The 24,191-nt window shown below is 37.3% G+C and overlaps 1 long non-coding RNA gene across 1 annotated transcript in view; it reads left to right on the forward strand.

The window, feature by feature from the left end:
• Window positions 1–6,741: 6,741 nt before the first annotated feature.
• Window positions 6,742–24,191, forward strand: part of LOC135771747 (uncharacterized) — a 35,480-nt gene continuing 18,030 nt past the window's right edge. The window contains exons 1-2 of the long non-coding RNA XR_010542989.1: window positions 6,742–7,607; window positions 22,771–22,809. This is a non-coding gene — a long non-coding RNA (uncharacterized lncRNA). The remainder of the gene's footprint in view (window positions 7,608–22,770; window positions 22,810–24,191) is intronic.

Consider the following 24,191-nt stretch of genomic DNA (forward strand, 5'->3'; position numbering starts at 1 on the left):
TGAAACGTGGGTTCTGATCCGTATGGATAAACTGCGATCTAACACACCACTATTTATTACAAACGCAAAGGCAAACGTGACTTTATATATTCTTTTAATACGTTAGGTTGTCTTCAACTTTAGTAATGAGCATTCTCGACAGTAACAGAGAGGAGCTAGCTCTTACTAATCGCAGGTTTCCACATTTAAGGAAACATATCAAAACTCAGCTCACTCACCTATGACTTTGTTGTCCTTTTTCACTATCTGCATAAAACTCCTTTCTCCGTCCTCTGTGTTTTTTCTTGCTTTTTCTTGGTGCCACCACCGTTCGTTACTATAAGTGTGCGCCTACTAATTGACTCCGATAACAACATGTCACGGTAGAGTGGTTCCTCGGGTCTAGACAATTTTTCATAGGCGGAGCCTCCACAAAAATTTATATTTTAATATTTTAAGCTAATAAAAAAAATGTAATATAAATAAATCAAAGCCCTGTAAAATATGAAGTTTTATTTTAAGAAAAGCAAAACCACTAGTACATAATTAATACTGACGAGACTGATGGTGTGGGAGGGGGGGCACTTGGGGTGGCCAATCAAATTGCGGGGGTGGCCCGTGCCCCCCCTGGCCCCCCCTGGCCCCGCCCCTGATAATAGCATTTAGCTGTCTACTTTTTCTCGTATGACTGCACGTGCAGCAGTCTCAACACTAAACAGTCATTGCTGATGTGTAAATGTGCCCCCTTTGAGGGTGTGCTTTAATGAAATATTGAACTATGGACTGAACTATGTGGGGGCTGAGATTCACTGTTATAAAATGAAAAATAAATAAAAATATATTCTGTGCATGACTGCATTTTTACCTATTAAATGAAATCCACAATAAATCAATTCAAATGTATACATTTAAAGGAAAACACCACTGTTCTTCAATATTTACTATGTTCTTTCCTCAATTAGATGAATTAATACATACATATCTTTATTCAATGCGTGCACTCATTCTTTGTACAGCGCGTCATAAATGTGTTAGCATTTAGCCTTGCCCCATTCATTCCTTAGGATCCAAACAGGGATGAATTTAGAAGCCACCAACACTTCCATGTTTTCCCTATTTAACATCTACAGTTACATGAGTAATTACACAAGTAAGTAGGTGGCAAAAAATAAAACGTGGCATTTTTTTAAGCGGATAAAAAAGGAGAACTATATTTTATGGCGGAAGAGCACATAGTTTGCAGCACTTCGACCTTGGCGCGCAGTCACATCATTACCCCTGACTACTCCCCCTTTCTCTCAAACTTCCGCCAATATAACTGTGCCTGAAGTTGAAGTGCTGCAAACTAAGTGCTTTTCCGCCATGAAATATAGTTCTCATTTTTATCTGCTTAAAAAATCACCACGTTTTATTTTGTGCTACTTATATACTTCCTTTAGACTTTCCCTTTATCGAAGTGGCGTAGGAAAATACAACAAAATTAAAAAAGATTATAATCCTTTGTTTTATTGTGTGTTTTTTCCAGTCAAATAATACAAAGGTTACATTTTAATCACATTTTATTAATCAGATTAGTTGATATAGTAGATAAATATAATTACATGCACCAATGTGCTGTTTTGAAGTATTTGTGGCACTAAAATGTAAAAGAATATAACATCACTATAATTAACTATTACTTTATAAATGTATGACTCATAATTTTTTAAAACAATATTTATAATTATAATAGATCTCAAATTGTAATTGCATGAAGCAACATTTCAAGATTTTTAAGACTTGTCGCACAGCAGTTTCCACACGTGCTTATTTTTTAAAGCTTAGTTCTGTACATAGGTGACACAGGATAACATTTTCTTCATAGCTTTGATCAAATCCTCTACAACTTATTTTAATGCACTTTCTAATAAAAATCTTTGTACATCCCCTATCAAACAACAGAGGGCGCCGTAAACCTCCAATTGCACCAAAAGGACCAGAACCACTTTTTGTGCCGCCATGATAGATTCGTATAAAAGATGGTGCCCATCCTTATCTGGCAAGATTCCACGTCTTTGTCGTAGTCCGGGGAGACACGAATAGTGTTCTTTTGATGTCTGTAGTTCTGTGTTGCTAGATTTAGGAGTATAGGAAAGTATCAGCTCACATCATTTTGCAAGACTGTCAGGGCCTAGGATTTGTTTGAACACCAAGAGTAAAGTAGATGAATTGATACTGTGAGTGTAAGGCTGGTGCAAGTGTTTTGCATTGACATTTTAGATGCATTATACTCTTAAACATACAGGTGCTTTGGGTTCTTCACAGAGATGTTTTTAGTCAATGAACCATTTCTTTCTCATGCATTGGTTGATTTATACATTGTTACTATGGTTTAAAGTAGTAGTGCCATATAAAAGTGTAAGGATTTGTAATTAAAAGGTTGGTGGATTAATTCCCACCAAGAGTGAGCAATGAGCCGCTTTTAACAAGGTGCTTGCCAGGTTTCTCCTGGGGGAATGTGTTAAGATAAAACAACTGCGATAATAACTACTAGGATATTGACTCATACAGAATGAGTTACCTGAATATTAACATTAGTTTACGCTTATAGGCAAAACAGAAAAAAGTCTTTGCTCTAGTTTCCTTGTGTCTCAGGTTCTTACTTCAAGTTTTTTGTGAGCAAGAAATATTGTGTCCTTTCCCTATTTAATGAGCAGTTTGTTTTTAAAATGTCTCATTTGGCACACAGTTTGACTTCTATTATCCACAAATCTATGTAAACAGACCTTGGCAGGTGTCACAGAACAAGTCACCCTTTGTTATAATTTCTAGAATTGCTTTACCTAGAATATAACTCACATGGATGAAACCAAACCGGTAATGTGTAAATTATACATTGCACAATTTAATATGTTTTGTAGCTACCATGAAGTAATTAGAAGGATTACATACTGCAGCCTAGTTTGAACACAACAGTGTTATCTTAATAGGACCTGTTATGTGCCATTTAGCAGGCGCTTTTCATCCACGGTGAATTAGAGAGCAATAATTGTAGGAATGATCCCCCTGGGATGCCCTAAGGTTAAGTGTCTTGTTCAGGGGCACAATAGTGCTGGAGAAAAGGTTGTTAAATTTCTAATGACTGGGTCACATCAGGTCTGTAAATATTAGGCTACTCTAGACCAATGTATCTAAAACATGGGGCTAGGGCCCATTTGGAGGCTTCAACAAACTTTCAAGGGGGCCTCAAGATTAAAATGATTAAAAATTGAAATGTAAAAAAATAAGTTGAAACAATTATGCCAAGCTCTAGTATATTTTATTTGGTAGAAATTATCGGGGGGAGTCGGGGGGATCCAAATATTGTTATGTTCAATGGTGGGGGGGGTCATGGATTATTTTGCACTTTTTGAATAACAAACTTCGACTATCTGCCAGTCGAGAGGCCAGAAATTTTAAACTGAGTGGATTTTGGTAAGGGTGGACCTCAATGCCCAGGGGCGCCACTAATGTGTGTGGGAGGGGGGGTTACGGCGATTCTAAGGGTCCACGCTCTTTTGGGGCCCATAGAGATCATTTTTATTAGTAACAGTAAGAAGTAATCGAATAGAAATTATAAATGTGTGTGGGGGTATCAGAAATAATATAGGGATAGTTCACCCCCCCAAAAAAAGATTTTTTTTTAATCATTTGCTAGCCTTCATGTAATGCCAGACCTGCATGACTTGCTTTATTCTACAGAACACAAAAATGTTTTAAAGAATGATGGTAACCAAACAATGCTTACCCCTGTTGATTTCATTGTATGGACACAAAACCACTAAGACATTTCTCAAAATATCTTCTTTTGTGTTCCCAAAAGAAAAGACTCGGATACAATTTTTGAATGTCACGAGGATGAATAAATTACAGAATTAAAATTTTTGAATCGACTGTCACTATTTTTCTTCCATTTCCTGGCAAAGGTAATTGTGTCATTTTGGTTTTTGATAGAAGATGTTATAATACAAATACTGTACTGTACCGTAATTCTCAAACATAGTATTAATAGCTTGGGATTGGCACTATGCAATATCACAGAAGAAGTGGTCGATCGATAGATTTTTTTTGTCAGAAATAAAGGTACAAAACTGTACCTTTTCTGTCACTGGGGCTGTACCCTTTCAAAAAGTACAGCTTTGCACCTAAGGATTTCATTTTAGTACCTCAGAGGTACATACTGGGACCAAAGAGAGCTTATTAGTACCTCAAAAAAACAAATTAGTATCTCAAAGGTACATATTGGTACTAAATGTTTACATATCTGTACCTAATGGTCCATACAATTACCTTTTTGAAGGGTGTCGCCCCACTGACAGCTAGGAAATTTTGACTTTTTTCTAACAATGTAGGTGTCCTTAAGGTACGGTCATCTCCCAAAAATTGTATTCTGTTTTGTATTCCTGTAAAAGAACCAAACCGAAACTTAGGGTACAGCCCCAGTGACAAAAAAGGTACAGTTTTGTACCTTTATTTCTAACAGTGTACCGATATTAAGAAAGCTGTATGGCCAATATAAGACAAATGTTATTACAGTAAATAAGAGACAAATAGAAAATTGGTGAAACTACATAAACATTTGTTAAGCATAATATTTATAAATATACCCTTTAAAAGTACTTAAAACATATTTTCCATAATAATTTACCTAATAAGTAGGTCGGTCAAAATTAACGCATTAATAACGAAATTAATTTTTACGCAACTAATTTTATTAACGCGCGATTAAGCCAACATGCAATTTTAGTTTGACCCTTGGTCTGGCCCACAGCTGGATGAATTGAGACGCAGCAAGTGGTTTTCATCAAAATAAGAACATTAAGCTCTAGTCTAGCGAATAAAAGGCTCTAAATGGTTGTTAAACATCTAAAATTATCTTTATCTGTACGTTTCCTGAGAGGTGTACTGTCCCAAATCCATAATCTAAAGGAAAGATGCGTCTTCATCCACTTTTTGGTTTCGTTTTTAAAGCAGGCAAAAATTATAGAAAAAAGACTGCAGAACTTGCTTGATGTTAAAATAATTATTAAGAGAGATAAATTTCGGGACCTGATTGATGTTAAACGAGTTATTAAGAGTGACAAGACTCAAAAGCAATCTTCCTTACGCTGACGTCTGAAGCGCATGCACACAAACACGCGAGTGCGGAACCTTGATATAGACATCTACACAAAATTTAAATTTAAAAATATCTGTTTTGACAAGAATTCACGCAGGTATGACCTATAATCTGTTATATCTGAAGTGAATGTTTGGTTAACTGTTGAGGAAAAGTATCTGTGGTGTATCATTATATGAAACCCTTGCATTAGCCTACAGTATCTTAAAGCGGTCTGTCTCAATGACAAAATTAAACAATAAAAGAAAAACATATATTTAACATCTATTGATATTGTTTTTGCTTTGTGTAAACTGGTGTAGTTTTGTCATGTTTTGTCAGATACCAACAAATTATGCATTGTTTTGAAGTTTTTTAATAGAGAATGTTAACTAATTTTTGAAAATTTGCTCATCCCAACTCAATTTGCAAGCACAAGTCACAAATGATGCAGCAGCAAACAGAAATGGAGAAAAAACAAGGTCTTCTAAAGGAAAAATCATATATAAAACTATGGCTGATGGTTCTGTTGAAAATGTAAACAGGCTGTTGTAAACATACATTTGCATATAGCATATACACATCCAAATCCATGTTGATTAAAGCATTAAAAACCTAAAAAGTGTTACATTTAGGTAAATTTAAAATAGATAAAAATGTGAGATTAATATGCGATTAATCGCGAGTTAACTCATGAAATCATGCGATTAATCTATATTAAATATTTTAATCTATTGACAGCCCTAATAATAAGACATTATTAATGTGGATCTGACATCCCACAGTACTGTTTAAATAAGTGTGTTGAACCAGTGTGTGTTGTGTGTTATACAACATAATGTTAAAAAGTGAATAATGATTGGTCATTTTACTGTCTGTCAGACTTTGGCTTTACATTGAGTGACACTTAGTGTCTTTTCTTTACAAACAACAAATTTTAAGTAATAGAGAAATTTACTGGCCATTTGAAAAGATTTATCGGCCAATGCGGATAATAAAAAAAATCTAACTATCGGCTGACATATCGGCATCTGCAATATATTGGCCCATCAGTACACATAAATATTTGCTGAATATGTATAGTATGTGTGACTTTGTTGTTGTAAACTGTGTTATATTAATTTGAAGAATACACTATCTTGTTTCTGTAGCTCATCTGGTAAACCATTACTGGCAATGCAAAGATCATAGGTTCAATATCCCTGCATCACATATAGTGATTAAAAATAAATAGATTTAATGCACAGCAAGTCTTTGGATAAAACCGTCTGCCACATGCATAGGTGTAAATGTAATGCATTAGCGGGTAAACAACTGCATTAGCAGCTCAAAGGTTGTGGGTTTGACTCCCAGGGAACACATACTGATAAAAATGCATAGATTTAAGCGATTTTAAAAGAACGAGAAACTGAAAGCTAAAATCAGTGAACACATGTATGTGCACGCTGCTGTATTTCCTCTCTTCTTTTCTTCCCTGCCGAACACACAGAGAGTGTGTTCGTGTAAACCTCCCCTTCCCCCATGTCTGTCTCCCTTTATGTCCCCCTCGCCCCCCTCACCCCACCCTAACCCACTCTCACTTACAGCCTGCGAGCACAATTTCAAGCCTCTATAAGAAAGAGTGAAGGAGAGCGTGTCAGTGAGGTCGTAAGGGGGAGGGGCCGGCAGACAGGATTTGAAGTTCAAGTGCATGTGGAGAAAATGACCCAGAAGACGGCAAGAAGCGGGCTGGGAAAACCAGAGCGGATATACGTTCCTCTTTCCTTTTTCCAAAGGTAGAACTATTCGCCCCGGAGTTCAGAAGGTGGGATTGAACAAAACGAGCAAAGAAAATCCAACGCTAGGAGACGAGAGCAAAGGCAAGAAAATGTATTCCGGCCCCCTCCCCTGAACGCTCCTCTACGGCTCACTCCTCCTCCTGTGACCCCCCTAGCCTTCTTTCTCTATCTGTCGTTCCCTTTCCCCTCCCATCTCCTCATGCGGTCGCTGGCGTACACATGCGCCTTCACCGCCTCCCTCTCTCTTTCTCTCTCCGTCCCTCTCCCGCGGCTGCAGATCTCCTCGGCTTTCCTCTGGCAGATTCGGACGGAGAAACATGCGCAGCCACTCTGTGGTTCCCCCCTTTCTCGTGCCTCCCTTAAGAAAACCCTGGCCCCTTTCCTACTTGCCTCAGCGCCCGGTTACCATCCGCTCTCCGCTGACCTTTTTAGAGCAGTTTCGTTTAACGTTGGGGAATTTTTGTTGACTGTTTTTCCGGCCCCATCCCAAAATCTCAGCAGTTCAAAGTGTCAAAGGAGGGCGGAAAGCAGTCCGGGGCGCTGAGCGAACAGTAGGAAATGGGCTGATGGGATGGGTTAAAAAAAATTAAATAGAAAAACGTGGTTTGGGAAGAAACGCTGAGAAGGGAGAAGTGACTGCTGCTGGGATAGCAGACTGGAGACCCGGAGGAATGAGAGACGAACGACTGATGAGATCAGCGAAATCGCGGGAAATGGAGAAGAAGACTCGACTGGTATTCCTGTCTTTTTGTTTTGTCCGCCTATTCTTCTTTTTGTAGTTTTAATCCTATAATCCAATCTTGTTATTCTCACTTTTTGGTATGTTATCTTTAAACTTTCCCCTTTACTTGCTCTCCTCATACAAATACACCCATCTCCTGATTTTTTATTCACTTTTTACTGTTTCTCTTTAAATTCTCGTTTTGCATACTAACATTAGCGTACAGTTTCCTCCTTCATTTCAAATTCTCCGAATCAGTTCTTTATCTCTCCTCAGTAATGGTGTCTTTCATACCCATAATTCCCTCTGGAATGTTTTAATATTTTGTAGAGGATGATATTGAGGATATGCAGCATTTATAGGCATCAGAGAAGGATTGAATTAAAGAGACGCATTTTATATCTTATAGTAGGATGTTTAATGCAGGTACCATTATGCAGATATTGCATCCGTTTGCGTTATGTGTTTCCGTTAGATGTGATGGGGTGTACGCATGTGCATTTTTGTGTGTCGGCGTATGTGTGTGTAAGTGGGTGTGTGTAGGTCTCCATGCGTGCTTGAACATGCAGGAGGGCAAACTGTGCTTGGAATTGTGGGGGTCGCCCATGCTTCTGACTTGCGTTCCGATCCCAGTATGCCCCTACGCATGCCCCCAACTTCCTCTGTCCATCATCCCTTCATCCGGGAACCCCCGCAACTGTCCATCCATCCGGTCGTCTGCTAGCTCGTGGACCAGAGACAATAGCTGCAGATCGCAGGCCCGAGTGTGATACGTGCCATAGTTTTTGTAGAATAAAAACATATTTGGAAAAGTAACTATGACTGCCTCGGACGAAATAAATGGTAACGACTTAGCTCGTGATATGGCACACGTGAGTAAGTACAGACTGGGCATCTCATGCAGCGGTTTGCCCTTTGTGTTGAGGCATTTAGTCTTTAAATGCATGAAAGCGAATCCTGTTAAAGATGCATGAACAGAGGTGTGTATCTCTGGCTGTGTCGTGATTTTTACATCTCTGCGGACAGTGCGGAGTGCTCTGTTTCTTGTGGATGCAGTTTTTGTTGGTTATGGTCACATCTCTGTGCATTATTGAACGGAGAGTGTATCTGTGGTTTGAATTATACTACATAAAGCTGGTACTGTAGGCGTAACTTTGTGTGTATGTGTGTGTCTGTGAGAATAAGTGTACGATTATGTGCGTGTTACTTTGAGGTGTGCAAGTTTTGCTCTGCATTTTGGATTATTATTATTGATATGAATATTAGGAGTATTTTGTTCGTAATGATATTCATTAACAGAGTGCACTGTATGTTTCTTTAAGGTAATCTGAAACCCCACAGGCAGCCCATGATGTATTTTTGAGTGAAACGGGATATTCGGTGAGAAAAAAATATAGGGTGGGACTTGATTTCATTGATCTTGAATTGATTGGTTTATGAAAGAATAGGCATTTCAAAATTAAATGTGAGTTTGCTATAACATTATATATGAGTTGAAAAGTTATTATTGAGGAAACCGTATTTTTTTTAATCAGTGATTAATTGTTTTTCATAAACCAGGAAATTAAAACTTCACTGAATTTACAAAAGGATTTACAATGACTGCACTAGGGTTGAGAAGAAAAATGCGATATTTGATAACTAAATGATGCCATATGCAATGTGCGATACAATGGTCAAGAATTTTTCAATCAAGATTCTTGCTGGTCAAGAATGCATCAATCTAAAACTTTGACTACACATAACTTGTATGCAGTATTAAAATCATTCATTTCAATCATTTCGATATGCACCAAAATGTATAGGTCTTGTATACAATCCAGGGCTCAACACAAAGAATTTTTTATACTGGCCCGGTCGGGCTAGTGGTTCAGGTTTTCACTTGCCCTGCCAAAATTTTCACTGGCCCCAATAAAAAAAGTCAGTGTCACATATTTAAAAATAATAATTTAAAAGTCAAATATAATTGTATACATATGACATGTTCCAACAAAAAAGGCTCCCAACTTTTCTGCTTTACCTGTAAACCGACAGCAAACTGGGCAAAATATTGCATTGTTTTTTTCGTCTTGTTTACCCAAGTAACCTAAATGTCTGCTTCCAAGATGTTAAATAATATACATTGAATAAAATATATTTTAGTAACAGGGTGAATTACTGGCCCAATCGGGCAAGTGGCAATACTTTTTACTGGCCCGAATGTCTTTCACGCTTGCCCCGGGCCACCGGGAAGTCCTTTATGTTGAGCCCTGCAATCTAACTGATTTTAAAAAACATTTTCATTAAATAATATGACAGAAGGCCATGAAACATTATTTACCTGTTAATTTATGCATTTATTTAAAGAACATTTTGTTTGTGGATGGGACAGGAGAATATATGAAGAGTTTGGTTCCAAAACACGATAAACGGCATTAAAAAATGTTAATGCAATAAATTCGCTCAACAAATCACAACGCAATGGTGGTGCGTTGAATACACACAGAATCCTAGTTTTCCTCATCTACTTTGTACTTCGTGATCAACAAACAAACAAACAATAGTAATTTTGATGGCATTGATAAACCTGTGGTGGTTTTCTGTGGCGGGGAAGAAACGTAAGCCATCGAAATCTAATATTTTACTCTGGCGAAGGAAAAATGTCTGCTGTTGCTTGTTCTCCCGACAGCATCAAGCTTCTGTCATGCTAACACATTGACCCAAGGGGATCTTATGAAAAACATTCCATTATTTTACGCAAAGTCAACAAAAATCGAGCAGGACCAAAACATTTTACAGCTGATCGCTGTCAAAAAGGTTCAGCGATGACGTCCCAAGGATAACAGCAGCAATGACAGTGTTCTTAATATGATATGTTTTGAATTATGCTATTAATGTTTTTTTTATCAGTGTATACCACTAGTCAACTAAATGAATATAACATGGCAAAGATGAATGCATATTTATATATTGATTCAATAGATTTATTGCATTTCGTTTTTATAATTAATCTTGAAAATCAAATTATGGAGTTTTTATAACCTAGAGATGCTATGTGAAAGTTTGTAACAGAAAAAAAAGGTTTTTATCTTGTCACTTTCTTTGTATAGAAAAGACGTTTTTACCAAAATTAGTCTAAATGGATTTATTGCGTTTTGGAACCAAACTCTTCACGTAGTCTTGGTATTGTGTTTATCACTTTGTGTTCCTGTCATGTGTTACAATTTTTGCTGAATATATCACAGACATTATATATGTATAATGTCAGATTTAACAAAGAGCTTGATATTCCTTACCCTACGCAAATATAAAATCCATTATCTTCAGGAAAGCATCTTGACAGTGGTTTAGCCGTCTGCTTTCTTGTGATTGGTTGTTTGCCATGGCCCGTTGGTGCATGCTGTGCATTTGTGCCATGACCCCAGCCTGACCCCCTTGGCACCCAGAGGGTCTTCAGAGAGATAAACCGGGCGAGAGGAAAAGAGGGTGGCGGATAAACTCAAAGGCGCTTTGATATAGAAATTTAGATGAGGGAAGTGTCTGGGTCTACAGCTAGACGAAGAGAGCAGCGGTGGAAAACAGCTCGCGGTAGCGTTTCATCGTTTGATATCGAGCCATCGGCTGCCGTTAAGGAGACGTTCCGGAATATAAAGCCATTGATTTCAGCATCAGAAGAAAGAAAAGAGTGCAGGAGAGATTATGCCAGGGTATTAGGGTCCCTGGTGTTATAAAATATTACTCGTACCGCCTGTCTGTTATGTAACGTTACATAACCCAGGCTTCCACGGTACTGTTATTAAAGCTCAACTTGTGATCGAGGGGTTATTCGAAACGTATGGATTGAGGCAGAAGAAGTGCTTTGGTCTATAATTTAAGAAGTATACGAAACTACATCATTATATCATCTTGTGATTCAGCCCGACAGAGCGAAGTTAAAATATACTGAAGGTCTAAAAGGAGTTTCGAGATTTTAGGGATTAACCATAGACGACTTCATGTATTTTCTTCTGCTTTTTAATATTATATTTTCAGACGTAGCAGACAATGTACTCTTGTATAGACTCATTATTTGTAAGTTTTGCTTGTGATGAAATGTTTATCTGTAACAGAATAGTGCGAAAATCGGGTTGACTTTGTCCCGAGCCATTATCTGTTTGGCAGAATGAGCGTTCAGGAAACATGTTTGAAAGCAGTTGTAAGTTTTATTTGAAGATGATGGTGACACTTGTGTGATAGAGACATTTCACTTCTATAGTAGTTTTAATCCATTTATTCGGTCAGTTTGATCATTTAAATTTTCATTCATATCCAGGAATAATTCAATTACATTCTTCATGTGTATCTGACTATAATATAGCACAACTTCTCATTGTGTCTTTCACACTGTCCTGTTTTCCTTTCCCACCCCCTCCTTCTCTCCATCATGCATGTCTCATTCATAATGGATGAAACTCAACCACATACTGTATCATACTGTAATGGATTGCATGCATACACCTCAGGATATCCCCAGTCTGTGGACAGTGTTGTTTTTTGCTTTAAGAGAGATGGATGAATGTTGATGAAAGTGAAATAGCTCATGAGGAACCTTTAGTTACCCCTCACTGATCCTATGGTAAATACCCCCACTGCTTAGAAAGAATGTACTCAAATATCAGTAACAAATGTCCTGTAGCCAAATGTACACTCTAAAAAATAAAAAAATTGGATCCAAAAGGGATGATCTTAGCCCGCTCGGTTGATTCGACCCAAAATTCGGGTTGTTTTAACCGATTGTTGGATCAAATATAAAATTTTCTTGGTTAATTTAAACCGAGGGCCAACCTTCCGATCTCTCTGATGAAGCCAACGCGGAAATTACTTAAACTGCAATTTGTCGACGGGCCGGCTCAAATAGGGAGTCAATTTCCATAGACCCCCATGTTAAAATGCCCAACTTTACAGAAAATAATATGTTTGTGGTCTATATAGCTAATTTTGCCATTCATGCAACTGTGCGGGGGTGAATTTTTTTGTAACTCATCCGTTTAAATTATATTAAGCCTTAAAGTCCTCAATAATTAAGGGGGTGGCTGCTTGAGTGATGGTGGGTGGATTGCCACTGCTGTCCACTCAGCTCCACCCACATTCCGCCTATTGACCATTTTCGGTTATCCGATAGTGTCACACGGTTTTGCGTTTGCCAAAATGGCGACGAACGACTCCGCCCACTTTTGGCTTCAAAAACGCTCTTCAAAAACCTATGTCATGTCCATGTTTTATACAGTCTATGATTTTAACCCACCTGCTGGGCTCTCAGTTTTTGACCCAACGCTGGGTTGAAAATTACCCAGCATTTTTACACAAAAGTGTACACTCTTGAAAAAAATTGGCACAAAAGCTGTCATTGAGACATTACCTTGATATGTATACCTTTGGTACCAATATGCACATTTGAGACTGATTTGCACTCTTTATGTACAAAGGTGCGCTTTTTAGGGAATTGTCCCACAGCTTTTATACCTACACTGCAAAAAAATGACTTTCTTGTATTTTTGTCTTGTTTTCAGTAGAAATATCTAAACATTCTTAAATCAAGATGTATTTTCTTGATGAATAAAATGACCTAAGAAAATAAGTCTTGTTTTAAAATAAAATTTAAGTAAATTTGTGCTTAAAACATGCAAAAATATCTGCCAATGGGGTGAGATAATTTAGCTTGAATTAAGTGTTTAAGAAAAAAGAAAACTTATTTTAAGATTTTTTTGCTCATCCCATTGGCAGATATTTTTGCTTGTTTTAAGCACAGATTTACTTAAATTGTATATTTTTTATAAACTCCACTTATTTTGTTCAACTCCAATTCATTTTGCTCAACAAGAAAAAGTTTATTAATTTAAGAATTTTTTGATATTTCTACTAAAACAAGACAAAAATACTAAGTAAGAAAGTTATTTTTTTGTATTGTATTGTTTTCCGAGTGTACCTTCTCCAAATGTAAATATATTACCTAATAAACAGTGCATTATCAGTGCCAAGGTCATGGGTTCAGTTCCCAGGAAATTATTGTATTGGAAAAAAATGCGAGTCAATTGGGACAGATTTAATTTTTTACAAATATTTAAAATATATAAAATATTTCAGAATTTACCACCACTATATGAATTTGGGCTAATGAAATGGTACATTTAGCAACAAGAAATGAACCTTTATAAATAATTAAAAAAACAATAATTGTTTGCTAAATATTAATTTGTATTCAATACACAAATTTGTTACTAAGGTTACCAGTCCTCCCTTTAAATAATTTTCAGAAATAATTCAGTTTCAACTTCAAGTGGTTATTATGCGGTTAACCATAGATTAGAGAGAGAAAATTAGGAGATGCTTTTAGAAAATAAGAAGCATATCATTCTTGGAGAAAGAAGATATCAAAAACTCCACGTTATTTAGGAAAAGTCTTGAACTAACTGGGTTTAGAAGAAGTATGAAATAATGCTCAGTTTTTTTTTTTTTTTGAGAAATAAAATGATAAAGATGAGAATCTGTCATGTTACATTCTCTAAAGTCTTAGATCTTCATGCATGTTTTTCCTCGGGACTTCATCAGGATGACGTTAGAAATGTATTCTGTTTGATTTCTGGAGTTCCAGAAATGAAGCAGAACCATCAAAAGATCTTGGTGTCGGTGTCAGAAACTGGCTGATACTTTGATGTCTCAATTCTCACGTAGCCACAGGATGCGTTTTAAACTCAGCAGCGCTCTGCTAGCGTGCAGCAAGATGAATTCTTTAAGAAAGATTAAAACAAAACGCTATGGGGAACCGTGTCAGCTGAGGTCCGTGTGCTTGTCCGAGCTTGAAAGGAAGCCAAACGAACACAGGTGCATCAGTGTTATTTTGGCTTATACAAAGCTGTTGCTTTTGCTTTGGAAAAATCCAACAATCGTTACGGTTTCTATATAAAGGAAGGAGTTTATAATTGCATAGAAAAGTCTGTGTTGACAGAAAAGATTTCAAGCTGTCAGTTTTGAATTAGTTACTATAAGCAGATGGTCATGTGGTTCGGTGCCAATATGAAGGAGATTTGTTATCAGACAGATGTAAAATTGTTAATTGGCATGGATCTTTGCCAGATGATTTCCGCAGATCTGAACGCTTACCATTCCAACACAATCTCATGGCCGTTCGTAATGATTTTACAATTTTAATACGATCTCCAGTGACGTTTATTTAGGGGTGGAGCTTCATTCTTGCTTCTTTCTAATAAACGTCCCTAAAACAATTTAAAATATTTGCCCGCCACTTGCTTGTTTGTTTATTATTTGTTTATACTCATATATAATTTATTCTTCCAACTACCAACAATAATTATGCCCGGCGCATTTTATAATATGTAAATCAAATCTGCAGCTTTCCCTCAAAAAATGAATGCAATAAGCGCAAAAACGTTTAGGTTCTGTCTGGCAACCAATTTGAATGTTTTGAGAACATTGTGGCTCCATATCACCTCTCGATTTAATCCTCTCAAGGATCCCATAATTATTCTTTTCATCGCGTGTTGACGTATCATCCATTCCTGCATCCAAGAGCATCAGGGCTGTGCTGGGAGGCTGTGCGTAATTCTTTATTCAGACACACACTCGATACGAACTCACAGCGGCGTGTGATTCAGCCAGATGTCTCAATTAGCCGAATGATACAATTTCCAGTCACTAGCTTAAAACAATGCATTTGGAAAACATGGGCTGAAAATTAAAGAGGTTGTTTACGAGTTTAAAGTATCAGGTTCATTGTTCCCGCTAATTCGATCAGGAGGCATTTTTGAAAAACATTGAATATGCATCTGAAGCAAATGGAGGATTGCTATAAAGGGAGGGTATGTCGAAATGTTATATAATGTTATATTATATGTTCCCATGTTATATAATCTCTCCATCACATGAAAACGGAGTGCCAGTACTTAGCTAATGCAAAATGTTAAATGAAGAGAGACCTCATAAAGATATTTTTGAATGAAGTTTCAGATATACAAATATGCACATCCTTTTCTGTTCAAACAGGGATGTTTTGCAGCAGGTGAATCAGAAGGAAATGCATATTCAAGTATGTAACCAATGAGTACTAGCTATCTGATTTGTTTTTGTTTTGCTTCATTCAGTTTAGTTTTGTGAAGTATCTTCTCAATAGATTTTAAGTTTTGCGTCATGCTGTTTTCGAGAACATGCTGTTTGACAATCAGAATTAAAGGGAATTATATACTTTTACATTTAGTTTATAGGCTAAAATGGCCTGCTGTGAGCATTTGAGCTGCACTTAAATGTGCTGCTTTAATCCATTGTACATTAGTCGACTGCTGTGCTCACTAATTCACACACTAACTAGTTCTTTCCCGAATACATGTAGCCTGAATCATCGTGGTATGTAAGATGGTGAACAACTTATATTTAGCTATTCCCATTCAAGGCTACAGAAAATTGGCTTTTGTGAAAACATGGTTTTGAGTTATAAAACGAGTGGAAAATATGTTTAATAGATTGTTTTTTTTATCATAGGCAATATCTATATTACATTATTGGTGGGTCAAAAAGGGACGAAATCAACCCTTTGGGTTGTAATTTAAACCGTTTCAATCCCAAAATGACATCCGTTTGACATCCGAATCATCTTTTACCTGTTATTTAATTCAATAATGGTTGTTTGCTCCATTAATAAATATGTTAAAATAAAAAAATGCTGGGGTTGTTTCAACCCATGGCTGGGTAAAATATAGACAAACCCAACCGTTGGGTTCAAATGAAACTAAGTCAGTCTGTCAAATATAAACATTTTCTTGATTTATTTAAAGGGGACAGAGAATAAAAAAACATTTTTACCTTGTCTTTGTTGAATAATGGTAGTCTACCCACATTCACAAACATACAAAAAGTGCTAAACATGCTAAACATCTCAGTCTCATAGAAATTCCTCTTTTAGAAATGTCAGCCAGAAAACGGCCCAATCTGAAAAACTGATTCTTATGACATCACAGGCATCTCACTGCCGCTCCACTTTAAAATAATTGGCTACATTTTTTGAGTGGCAGCAAAGTCAGCCAATCAGTAATGAGATTGCAAGTTAAGCCAGTAGGGGGAGCCAAATAGGTGCAAAACCACTTGTTTAAAATCCCCCACCCTAATAGAGCTATCTGAGAGAGGTTTTTAGGAAGCTTCTAAGGCACAGACATTTTTTGTCTACATGTCACATCACAGAACAAGGATAAATACCCCGTTCAATCATTCTATGTCACCTTTAAACTAAAAGTTGGGTTTACAACTCTATCCAACCATGAGTTAAAAAAACTCCAAACTTTTAATGCTGCGTTCAGACCAGCCGCGGTAGAGGCTTCAAGCACGAGTGATTTCAATGTTAAGTCAATGTACACTGTCAGAAATAAAGGTACAAAACTGTACCTTTTATGTCACTGGGGCTGTACCCTTTCAAAAAGTACAGCTATGCACCTAAGGATTTCATTTTAGTACCTCAGAGGTACATACTGGGACCAAAGACAGCTTATGAGTACCTCAAAAATACATATTAGTATCTCAAAGGTACATATTGGTACTAAATGTTTACATGTCTGTACCTAATGGTCCAACAATTACCTATTTAAAGGGTGTCGCCCCACTGACAGCTAGGGTACATATTTTGACTTTTTTCTAACAATGTAGGTCCTTAAGGTACGGTAATATACCCAAAATTGTATTCTGGTTTGTATTGCTGTAAAGGTACCAAATGGAAACTTAGAGTACAGCCCCAGTAACAGAAAAGGTACAGTTTTGTACCTTTATTTCTGACAGTGTAAAGACGCATTGATGCACGTCTGGGGGTCTCTCGGCACGAATGAGGCGTTTAGCGCGGCAAGGTAGACGCGATTCCGCCTAATTTGCGTGTCTAGTTGGCGCGAAAGGCATGAATTGAGTGTTGCCTCGGGAAAAGCGCAATTGAAAAATTTGAACTTTGGCAGAAAAACGCGCTGCGTTAACCAATCAGGAGCTCGCTTTAGTAGTGACGTGATTACAGGAAGCGAGCAGAGTCGCAGAAGCCCCTCCCATGACACGAATTTTCGCGTAAATGTCTAGATGACTAGAATATCACGCGCGGCTTTCACGTGTGAATGAGGCGAGTAAACTCAAAATGTTCAAGTGGCAAACTAGACGCGGTAGACGCGAATTTGACGCCTCAAACGCGGCGGGTGTGAACCTACAGTAAGTGTACACTGTCAAAAAGAAAATGGTCAAAATATGTACCACATCTGTCACTAGGGCAGCAGTACCCTTTAAAAAGATCGTAATATGTACCTTTAGGTCCTGAAATGTATACATTTTTGTACCAATATTCACCTTTGAGGCACTAATATAAACCACTAAGGTGCTAATATGAACTCTTTATGACCGGATACTGCCCCAATTACATATTTTGTTCATTTATTCAAACAGTGTACGTTATGCATTTGGCAAACGCTTTTATCCAAAGCAACTTACTGTGCATTACAAATTGTATCTGTATTTGTTAGTGTGTTCGCCGGGAATCGAACCCATGATCTTTGTCTACTAATTTAGTAGTCTACACATTGAGCTACAAGAACACTATATACTGATATTGACTGTCACTGATATAACAAATAGGACTATATGATGATCAAGTAATTTTTTTGCTCTTGTGTAGGTTGGCTATGTCCGTTTATTATCTTCACATGTACGCTGCGTATGAATGAATGGCATTGAGAGTGTTATTTGCTGAGGGAATGACATTTCACTTCAGGGAAGGTAATGTGTGAAATGCACTGTGGGGATGTGGTCTGTGTGAACATACGCTTCTTTGTACAAGTAATAATTATAAAATTACAGTTGTGGTGTAAGGGTTAACATCCGCCGCTTTCTGGGAACGTGTCCGCATGTTTTTGTGTGTGTTGGAATGCGTCCAGGCTGATGCAGTGAATTCCCCAGCGCCGCGTAAGTCGTACCGCTGACAATACTCCGTCTTGCGTTGGATATCTCTCTACCTTTTTTTTATAGTTTTCTTTTTCCTCTATTGTTCTCACGTGTCAGTATCTTCCTGCTCGATTTCCCTTCCCCCCCTTTTCCTCGTTCTTTTTCTCACCAACCCTACTGCATTACCCCATGTGCTCTGTCTTCCTCTCTCTCTCTCTCTCTCTCTCTCTCTCTCTCTCTCTATTTCGCACATGAATTTCAAACCCTGAGGTGCTGGGGGTTGGGTGTGAGCGAGACAAGGAGATAGACTGTACTTCTGTGAAAGAGGGCGTGTATGTGTGTCTTTTATGTACATGCATGCGGTACTAAAATTCCCATGCAGATACTTATGCACATGCAAGTGCGTGTGTTAGCAGTGCAAAGGTCATAGGTTCGATCCCTGTAAAATATATGGCTTGTAATGCACATATAGTTGCTTTGGATAAAACCGTCTGGCAAATGCATGAATGTAAATGTGTGTTTGAAGGAAACAGAGAGTGTCTGTTATCAGTGCATTCGAGTGCCTGGTACTGTTGGTCGTGTCTGCTTTGAGGCTTGCATTCCCAATGGGCTGCACATCTGTCACAGTTTGGTTGTTCAGTTCCTTGTAACGTCGAAGAAAGGCTTTGACGTTGACTTTAATGTGTTACGCACTTTGAATGTGTGTAACTCATTGTGTGTAAGCAATCTCAAAAGTTGTATTTATCTGAGAGACGAAACAGAGTTCTGGTATTTTTGACGAAACTCAAATTTTATTTCCCCCCCTCTCTCTCCCAACAGGTATTTTTTCGAAATTTTGAAAACTAGTAACGTGGTATAAGCACTTCGGCCAAGTCATGACATGAGGAATACTGTTTCCGGGTCCGAACCTCCACTCTTTCAATGGAGGATATTATTTTAAACACCCGTTTATGAGCACTACTCATTCATATTACACATTAAAGCTATAATTTTATAAACTCACAGTGTGCAGTCTCCAGGCTCACGTAATCACCAACAGCAATATATTAAATGGATAGTTTACCCAAAACGACGTGTTGTCATGTCATTTTCTAGTTACTGTACTGGTGCTTCGCCACCAACCTCGAGGATGGGTTGCAGATGGGACGCGGTAGTCGCGAATGTGTAGTTTATTTTCATTAGGAGATATGCGGAAAGCAACAAAACGTGGGTGGTTTCAAAGGTGGAACAGATGCTCGTGATTTTAAAGATAAAAATATTTGCACTTAATGCTGCAAAAAACTCTTCCACTAGACTTGCCGACTGTAAAAATCACACACAGTCTTTTTGCGTTATAGTAAACAGAGTTGTTTTGAATAACACACTGAAATAAAATGACACGCATGTCACGAGCATTACAGTCCTGCCTGCTGTTGATGTGATTTAAAGAAAACATGAGTTGCGTACTACAACACACTTTTCTTAAATGGATATATTTATTACCTTTATTTACCATTATATCTTCATCCGAGTAATTTAATTTTGAGTTGTACATTTGACTGCCTTTGGACTATTGGAAAAACTGGATGAGCTTTATATTATGTTTACTATTATTTCACTGTAACAATGTAACAATTATACTAATATAATTAATTATTATATTAGTTGCATGATTTAAGCAATTTTTAATGCCATGGTTTTGATGTAATATAAATACTTATACTGTAAAATACATGAGCATGTAGGTCATGATATTGGTGGTGGGTTGTTTAATAATTTTTTGTTTTGATAAACATGAGGGTGAGTAAATGATTATCATTTTTGGGTGAACTATCCCTTTAATAATTTGTAAAATATCCATGTCTGGTCACCTGATTTTGTTATAGAGCTTAAGGGCCTGTTTACACGAGAACGCTCATGGGTGAAAACGTAAAAATATTTTATCGGCTGTGCCTTTTGTTCACACGGTGACAGCGTTTTTGGGGCTTAAAAATGCAAAAAAGTGAAACCACCCTCCAGAGTGGAAATCTAAAAAACGATCTACCCTCATGTTCCCATCTAAAGGGTAAAAAATCAAAAGTCTACTCATGGTGGCTCTTGTCGCGTACGCGTTTACATCACAGGCATGCGCCAGTTCAGGAAAATAACAACAAACGTCGGATTATTTCCATTCGTCGGACCTTCAAGTTGCCATAGCAGCTCTGATAAATATCTTTATAATGAGTCTTTCCAGCAGTTGTACGAAATATTCACAGATAGTATTACTGATCAGAGAAGGCACATTGATTACCGCCATCAAATTGTTGATTCGCCAATTCGTCGGCGGGAAACCAGACGGCTTTTGACAGACCTGGGAGAACAAGGAAGAGGGTTTTACGCAGGCACGCGGACTTGGTGGTGTTGTGTGTGAGTGCTTCACATTGCCACCTAGCCGCCTGGAGTGCATACTACATCGAATATCACATATTTTTGCGTCACCGTATGCACGCAGATTTCCTCCTCAATACGCTCGTATAAATGCGGAATAAAAAGTGATAACGCAACGGCACTTTTGCGTTTTCTTTTCAGATCGTTTCCATGTAAACCTAGCCTAAAATTAGGATCAGGTGTTTTTGGGTTAACACTTTACTTGAAGGGGTGTTCAAAAGACTGACATCTTCATGTGTCATGAACATGAAGGAGATTTCATGCACATTTATGACAACTGTCATCAAGTGTTATTTGTTCAGTTGTGTCATTTTTTATGCAAAGATGACATTGTTTGAGATGTTTTTATTACAACTTGACATAAACCAATACATCATAACTTCATAAAATCTGTCATAAACATGAAATAGCAAACTTAAGAAACTAGCGTATGGGTTAACATTACATTAAACTCATTTAAATGTCATTAAGTAAGTTAATACAACAGACACGTCAAAAGATTATACTTAGTATGTGTGCACAATACATAAAAAACTGACAACTAACAGAACTTGTTCTTTCTCACACAGAGGGTTCGAAAATTTTCTGACATAGAAGAAAAAATAACAAAATATTTCATTAATTTAATTACATCGCATGGCTTAACCCATAATTGTACTGAAATGTGAATCTGTCTCCAAAAGCAAAAATAAAATATAATTTTATCAATTTCAATTATTATTATTAATGGATGATTGATTTTATTTCTTAAACACACGGTGGACATTTAAAAAAACATTATGAACTGAAGAATATTAATGACGCTGTTATTTGACAGAGTATTAACACTTAACTTAATGACATTTAAATTACATATTATATTTGCACCACTGTAGTTGAGGTCAAGAAAAATATTCATGACGCTGTTATAAAACTATATGACAGCGTATTAACACTTAATGACATTTTAATGACAAATTCAATTTGTATCACTGGTAAACAATGGTCAGTCATGTTGTCTTGGTTAATGTCAAGCTGTCATATCAAAGACATCTCAAACAATGTCATCTTTGCATTAAAATCCATGACATAATTGACCAAATGACACAAAATGACAGGTGTAAACGTGCATAAAATCTCCTTCATGTTCATAGCACATGTCAAGTCATGATTATGAAGATGTCATGTCAGTCTTATGAACACCCCTTCAAGTAAAGTGTTACCAGGATTTCCCAGTGGTATTTGAGATCGGTTGGACCCGGAAGCAGTGCGTAAGGTCATATTTAACAAGCGGATTGCCTCCATATGACAAAACGCTGTATTTTTTCTTAATGTTTAGATAAAAGTGTCTGCTAAATGCCTAAATGTAAATATAAATTCTATGCAAATTTGTAAACCATTCGTCTTTATGTAAGCGTATAAATGTTATGTAGCTTCTAAAGGGCAGTGCTCAATGAAAGAAACTAGATCTTTGAACAAAATGTATTGACGTGTAATGACTTTAAATTAAGTCTCTTTTCAAATATCAAGGACCGTTTTCAAAGAAAAATTGAAAAGAGTTCAGTGAGTCCATCCGCCTGTCTATCCATCTGTCCATCTCTAACTTCTAAGAAGAGAAACTCACTCTGTTGTTCCTTAACAGATGTCTTTAATATAGTGGGATGTTGAGCTATGATGGCTGATTAAATGAATAAAACTTCAGCTCAGGGAAATGCTTTCACATTTTCTGTGTAATGTTCTTTGTCTGATAAACTCGGGCATGTTTATGGCTGAATGGCTTGAATGTAGGTTTAATGGACCCTAAATTGACTCATGAGTCAGTGGTTTATAATCATCTTTTTTCTTTCTCTCTTTCGTTTCAGATTGGAAGTCTTGTTTTAATGGAAGAAGCTGTGATTAATGTAAGTAAAGTTTAAAAGGGCACGGTCACGTCAGAAAAAAGCAGAGAATGAATCGTTTGGATTAATGTTATATACCACATGTTTTGTGAAACAAATGCATTGTACGTAGATTCATTAATTGTTTGTGCTTCTCTATAGTTCAGTGGTAAAGCATTTCATTAGCTTCGCAAAAGGTCATGGGTTTGAACCCAAGAACACGCATACCGATAAAAATGTATACATTTAAATGTGCTTTGGATAAAAGTGTCTGCTAAATGCATGAATGCAATAAAAGCATTAACTGAGCCTGTTTAGGGAAATCAGTGATTTTAATGGGTTTATTGTTTTACACTGTAATATGCGAGGCTCTCTGGATATTACGCATTCTTTGATAACAGGTCAGGGTCAAGTGTACACTACATTATGATGGTAAATTGGACTAAAAAATTCAGAATATTCAACACCATACAATAGCACTGTACAGTGGCCCAATACTTTTACATGGAGCCTTAGAAAAGCAGTAAGGCACAGACAGTAAGTTATGAAGTTCAAGGCTCTAACACGTTTTAAAGCACATCGGCCACTAGTGAATATGCCATCATTGCATCTGTATTTTTTAATCTCTCTCTCTCTCTCTCTCTCTCTCTCTCTCTCTCTCTCTCTCTCTCTCTCTCTCCCCTCTCCCTTCAGCCTTGCATGAGTCACCCATTTAACAGAAAGTGGATGGCAGAATACTTCAATTACTATAGATTTCAACCTCTTCTTCCTTTATTGCTTGTTTGTATGTTTGTGTAGTCAAACCCATTTGACTTTGTTGAGTGGAACACAATAGGAAATTAATAGTAAAAGTGGATCAGGGACAGTGGACACCATTTATTCTCATTGTACTGAACCCAGAACATTATGAATAAAGATCACAGAAGTTTGTGTGAGTCTAATGGTAATGGCAAAAATGATGTCAGAATTTTCATTTGTGGGTGAACTATCACCTTAAAGCAACACCAAAGAGTTTTTTTACCTTAAAATAACGTTTCCAAAAAAGTTTCAGTGGTTCATCCACTCAAAACAGGGTGAATGGCACTTTCACATTCGCTTTCCAGCTCTCTATCAACCAATACCGCACTAAAGAAGTTTCCAAGCGTCAGGTAGTGGTCCTGTAGTTCGAGTGAAAACTACAAAAACTTGCTTTACGGCAGACCTACAATCCAATCAGAGCCAGCTATGCTGCAGTATTTACGACAGTGCTAATGAACAATTACGCTTCTAACCTGTAGGGGGAGCAAAGAGCAATAACTCTTTAGTGTTGCTTTAACGCAGCAAGAAATGATATACAGTACTGTGCAAAAGTCTTAGTCCCCATTCGGACCACCAGCGACTTTCTCGCTGTGCATCACCCTTTTCAA

This window comes from Paramisgurnus dabryanus, chromosome 19 (assembly GCF_030506205.2).
Source record: "Paramisgurnus dabryanus chromosome 19, PD_genome_1.1, whole genome shotgun sequence".
Lineage (NCBI taxonomy): Eukaryota > Metazoa > Chordata > Actinopteri > Cypriniformes > Cobitidae > Paramisgurnus > Paramisgurnus dabryanus.